General features: G+C 46.4%; 1 protein-coding gene across 6 annotated transcripts in view; it reads right to left on the reverse strand.

The window, feature by feature from the left end:
• The window catches only part of Mesk2 (misexpression suppressor of KSR 2), a 29,356-nt gene extending 26,999 nt beyond the window's left edge, over positions 1–2,357 (reverse strand). For 3 of the 6 annotated variants that reach the window (XR_013101681.1, XM_076892480.1, XM_076892478.1), the window contains exon 1: positions 1,962–2,356. The gene's annotated coding sequence lies outside the window, so the exon portion shown is untranslated. Of the gene's footprint in view, positions 1–1,961 lie in introns of all 6 variants that reach the window. The other 3 variants (XM_076892481.1, XM_076892479.1, XM_076892483.1) reach the window with 1 other exon arrangement.
• Between the last annotated feature and the right edge of the window lie 3,643 nt (positions 2,358–6,000).

The following is a 6,000-nucleotide window of genomic DNA, read 5'->3' on the forward strand; positions in this document are numbered from 1 at the left end:
CTGGTAACTTTTTATAGAGGAGAAAAAAAAATATATACGATGGATTAAAGTCACGCGATGCACCGGGATGAAGTTATAAAAAAAAAGCTGGTTTAAACGCATGATTGATTTTCCATTTAGCCGAGGTGCCTCGTAGTTTTATCAATTTTCTACCACGGTTACTTTCTCGATGGAAAACTATTTGCTTTTTCCGACAGACAGTTCTTTTTAACGAATCCGCTGGATCGACAGGAATTGATATCGTGGATTTACTGGTAAAATACGTTTCGCAAGAGGTGATATTAGTTTGGTTTCTCTGCAGTTGGAACTATATTTGCCTGTATGACTCACAAACTGATAGTTGGTTTTATTTAATTGTAGCAAGAAGTTCGTATATAAATAGCTCTATTGATACGAGGACAATCGTGTGATACTAGAGCATAATGAATAATGATAATGAATTGAAGTATCGTTTGGGAAAGTCTGATAAAGTCCAGCGTTACACAAGTTCAATATACTACGAATGCAAATGTATGTACACGTATATATAGAATGAATAATAAGATTCATTTCTTATCTTATTACTTAAACGTGCATACTATTACATAAAAGTGCAAGCGGAGCAATTTTGAACTTGCTTCTTTCGCATTAAATAAACACCGTTACTATGCTCGATTTATAATTAACGCATTCTACCATTGCATCCACGATATGTACGGGTGGTCGCGTACAGTTCCAGCGATCTATATTTCGAGACCGTCGCACGTACGGGAAAGAACAATCGATAAGGAACAAGATTATAAAAGGCTGAATGCACACAGATTCACGCACGGAAATAACCCGATTCCCGTATTAATAAATGTCCCTTGTAACTCGTTTACTCGATACTCGCGCGTAACCGTGAAATCGTATCAAGCTTTCATTACGGATTAGAGAAACTGCCATTAAAATTTACGGGATAAAACGTACAATTCCGACCAACCTGTCGCCTATCCCTTTGTTACGATCAAAATTCTTCGAAGCACACTATTCGCTTCGTTGTGCGGTCGCGCTATCCGAAGAAGTTGAACCGATCAACTTCAAGCTTCCACCTATGCAAATACCGTTCAGGGATTGTAAACGAACTTCGATTATCGCGTACGGTGCATCGTTCAAACGAAAGGGTTCGCACGGGTTCGCGAAAACGAAAAAGTACGAGGGGATCGTCAGCTGCGGTCTCCGACTGAGGCAAACACGCTCGGCTCCGAAATCGATCGGAGCTGACGGCTGAGCTTACCAGACGGAGCCGTTGGCGATGCTCGTACTCCTCGCGGAGTCGATTCCCCCGTATTTTCGCGAAACAGAACCGCGCTCGTCTGAATCGTGGCCCAGGAGGGCCGCGCGTATTGATTTTTCGCGTGGATAGCCGCGTGTAGTAACCGTCTAACCTCGTTTCCCGACGGGCTAATCGCAGGCGGGCACCCGGGCCGGCGTCGTGACGCATCGAGTCCTCGATCGTATCGACGGACGGCCTAACGCGCGGACTTGTGAGCGCGGCTATGAGCGTGGCGGGAGATCGTTTAAAAAGGCGTCGCGGGGGTGGAGCGAGATCGGGACGCGACCTTCGTTGCGACAACCGGTGACTCACATCGAATCGAGCGACGCAGGTGGATTACAAACCGGACGGGGTCGGTCAATGAAAAGTGGACCGCGCGCCGCGGAAACCAGACGAGGAAAATTGACGCGGGAGCGTGCACGCGAACACACACGCACCGGAGACACGCGTTCGAGCGTCGACGATGACCGCGGCTACCGCGACCCACCAACGTCACGGAATCGTAATCGATCATGAAACGTGTTATGCGTCGCGTGTCGACGAATTCCAATTTTCGCCTTCTTTCTTCTGTTCTCTTTTTCTTCCCCTCTTTCATTTGTTATCGTCGAAAATGGTTCCCGCGATACGCGGATAATGCGCGTGGACGGGGCTCCAAACAATGACTCACCTCGTCTTGCGCGGCTCCCGCTGCGGAATCCTGGTGCCGAAAAAGAGTTGCAGCTTCTCCGCGGTTTCCTAACACGTTAGCACGGAAACAGAGACGCGACAGGCGAGTGCGCGAGGCGCCAGCGGATTCCTCTATCCAGACCCGTCCGCTCTTCCGTTCCCTCGGCGGTCCCTTCGCGACAGCTCTCACGGCTCTCCCGTTTCCGGTCCGCTTCTATTCCCCGCAATCGACGCAATTCAGGGCCGCGTGTCCCACTTTCCTTCCTTCCTTTGCTCTGCTCGCCCTTCTGGTTCCCGACGTGACGTGTGGAAAACGCACCACGAGAGACGAGACTAACGAGAGATCGTACTAACGTCTTCTCAAAGGCACCGCACGATTACTATTGGCCCGAATACGCGACTCAGACTACGACCTGGTCAATGGGAATGCGCACGGCCTTATGCGCGGTGCACAGCGGATCGAACCGGTTACGGACGGTCTACCGACATCTGGCATTTCACTTGAGGATCTCGCCATGCGAAAGGAAAACGCCGTTTCCCTACCATCGAGCCACTTTAATCGACCTTGGGTAACGGCAATTTTCTCTTTATCGAGTGAGAGGAGGCTTGGACTTAATAAAGGGTTCGCGTTCGATCGGTTCTATAGGTACCCACGATATCCGTCCGCTTCTACTTATTAAGTCGCGTGACTTTGCACGATAGACGGTTATAAATCATTCCAATCGTCTCGTTTGTCTGCTGCGCGATTCATTCTCTATTCTGACACGATTGTTGATCAAATTTTTAGTTCGTTCGTCGTTATTAAACGATACGGTGGAAAATTTGCAAGATAGAGAACGGTTGCAGAAAATGTTTACAGTGTAAAGTGCGGGATGTAACTGAATTTGTAGTCAAACGTCGTTTTCACAACAATTATCACGAATCTCGGCAGGTACGATCCAGCCGTATCTAGTTTAAACAGCGATGAACTAGAAAGTTAATGATCCGAAGATTGGAGTACGATCTTGTTATTCGTTATTCATATCATTCGATTTGCACGTTAGATTAATGGTTTTCAGTGCTGCACGAATTGTTCTAACAAGTGAAAATTAATTGACACGATCTAGAATCAAAGATATACATCAAAATATGTTTCAGAGTTTTTGATAATCTTACAATCAGATTGTTTCTAACAGTGGTCTAAGTATTCTAATAATTTTTTTTAACCTTTTGAATTAATTTTCGTTCAATTATTTCCATACAAGTCTGAATTACATTTTGTAAGTCTGAAATACAATGTAAATTAATCGAGCGATAGCGAAACGCATGTTTCCCTATCTCGAATTTGACTCAAGGAATCAAGAGGGCAATAAAGTATAAAGCTTGATATTTATCATTGTTCATTGCTGTTAAAACTTTTCATTTCCAAATTTCAATCGATCGTTACCACTTTGTCTCTTTAAAGAGAAAAGAGTTTCATCAATTTCGAATTGCTGCATCGAACCCATCGATCGAGCTTCAATCCACATGGAATATGGTGTCGTGTCTATTCAGAAATTCAACTGTAAGCGCCATTCTATTAGTAAATTAGCGATCAAAGCAACAAAGACACTACAGACACAGGGATGCTCTTTTGTAGCCAACGTACAGCTCGCCGCGCGCCTCGACGTAATTCCGTGTCGCGTTACTTCGTCGAGCGTAAATCTGAAATTCAATCGCATTCCGGGACCGTCACGTTCCACTTTCATCTCCATCTCTGCTTCGTTGATCAGTTACCATTTACCTCGTTCTCAAGATTAGTCCGCAAGAATTCCACACCGGACTGAACGCATCCCCCGGCTCTGCCTTACCACCCACTCTATTTGCCCCGCCACGTTCCTTCCACCCTTTCCTGTCCAGTCGATGGAGCGTTCTCTCTCTCTCTCCTCTCCCACCCCACCCAATTCCCGTCGTAATCGAGTCAAATATGAGAAGAATGGAACAACGAAACGGAGGTGCCCTTCTGAGAGCTTAAGCGAGTGCAGGTCTGTTTTATGGAATTCACTTTGACGCGAGCGAGAGAGATTAAATTTGCGCGAGTCGAGGGGTGGACGCCAGCGGATGCAACGAGATCTACCAGATGGGAGGGTCGTTTTTGAATTGGTGAACGTGCGGGGCCGGATGAAATCGCAAGCCGTTTCACCTTGACAGTGTTCGCCAGCCTCGCACGGCGACATCGAGGCAAACGGGGGTGTCTTCCTTCCGCCTCGGCTACGACCGAGTAATCCACCCTCGATGGAGATTACTCGACCGAGCGCATTTTTTATTTGTGCTCGGTCAGAAGGATTTCGATATACGTCGCGTGCATTGATCGTCGTGGTTATTCAAAACGTGACGAGGCCATACATAAAATGCGCTCCAGAAAGTTTCAATTTACATATCGGAATGCGTTACCCGAGGGTAACCAGAAGATAGTGGGACCGCTTTTGAGAGGGCACCGTCCGGATTCAGAGCGCGTGTTTATACGAGTCAGGATGATGATCCAACTTCTGCTACATTGTTTCGTCTAAGGTAGCTTCGTTGCGCGATGAATAATAATTTACCGCGTGAAGATGAGATTGTTAGGTCGCACTTTAATCACGTATCTAACCGTGGAACACGTCCTCTATGAAATTTCTAGTTAAAACTGACCCGTTTCGTTTTGCAATTACAGAAACGGAATTACAAGCGACCGGCTTGAAATCGCGTGGTTGTATTTAAATGCATTTAATAATTCGAAAACGTACAATATTACCGTCATTCTTAATGCATTTTAAACGAGCAAAACGAAGGCAGGGAGAATGTAGTTTCCCCATTAAAATTTTAATTAAACGCGCAGAGAAACGAACGGCAGAAATTTGTTCGAACGCGCAGAATCATTAGTTCCTGTAATCGTGCAACTTTTTACAGAATAAATAATTACCAATTATCGTTAGGAACCCAAAATTCCAGGCAGTATGAGCGAAAACAATCGAACGGCTTATCCACGAGCTCCAATTCCCAATTTCATTAATTGGCTCGTAAAACTACGACTGGTCTCAGTCGAGACAATCGTAAATAAAATTCCCATCGATGGGCTGCGATTACTCGTCACGACGCGCAAGCACAACGAACGAAAATGGAGGAATCAACACGAAGGGGTGCGAAATATCCGGCGTTAGACGCGACGTTTCTTCTTCGCATCCGTTTATGAGATTCTCTGATACGATACGCTCCATCCGAACCACCCGTCAGCCTCCACCTTGCACCCCCGGCTGTACGCCACAGAAATCTCCTCCTGGAAGCGATATATATTTCCACCGGTATATCCATCATACACATGTATATTTATGTACATTTCCAGCGGTCTACGTCGTGGAATACGTATTGTTGCGGGGTGCCACCCCCTGCCCTTTCGTATCCACCACGATTACACCGGACTTGCAGAGGAACTGGCGTGTATACGCGAGCCTGCTGATTCGCGCAGACGGAGGTGGCGGTTTATAATACACGTCAGGCGCATATTTTTTCTTACGCTCCTCGTTGCCTCCTCCCTCGTCTACGTGCCTCCGACGCCGGAAGCTCTTCGCTGGAGGAGGCTGAACCCTTATATAAAAAGTTGTCAAGGGCGGGTATTTAGTCTGTCATCCGTCGTAAAGAATCGCTATAAACGTAGCAGAGGGGTCCCGGCTTAAAGCTACTTTATGCACATGGCTGTTCTTTCCACCCTCGGTAAAGCTTCTCCCTCCTCTTTTCATTCTTAATCTCGTTTGTTTTAGCATTTTATTGTCCTCGCAATTTCTGGATTTTGAAATCCAATTCCGGCTGGCCTGATCAGTTGTGCTCACTGAGCGTTGGGATTAAGCGCAGCGTTGGATTGCTGTTTTTGCGGCGATCAGTATAGGAGTTTCTTGTACGGTCGATTTTGTATTTAATTCATCTTTCCCATGGATCAATGCGTGAACGATGCTCGCAGAGTACTCTGCAGAACGCTTCTGTAAACGTGGGAATGTAGTAATACCTCTCTGATCGTTCAGATGGCGCGAGCGGCTTATTCTTAAAGG

This window comes from Xylocopa sonorina, chromosome 3, assembly GCF_050948175.1.
Source record: "Xylocopa sonorina isolate GNS202 chromosome 3, iyXylSono1_principal, whole genome shotgun sequence".
Taxonomy (NCBI): Eukaryota; Metazoa; Arthropoda; class Insecta; order Hymenoptera; family Apidae; genus Xylocopa; species Xylocopa sonorina.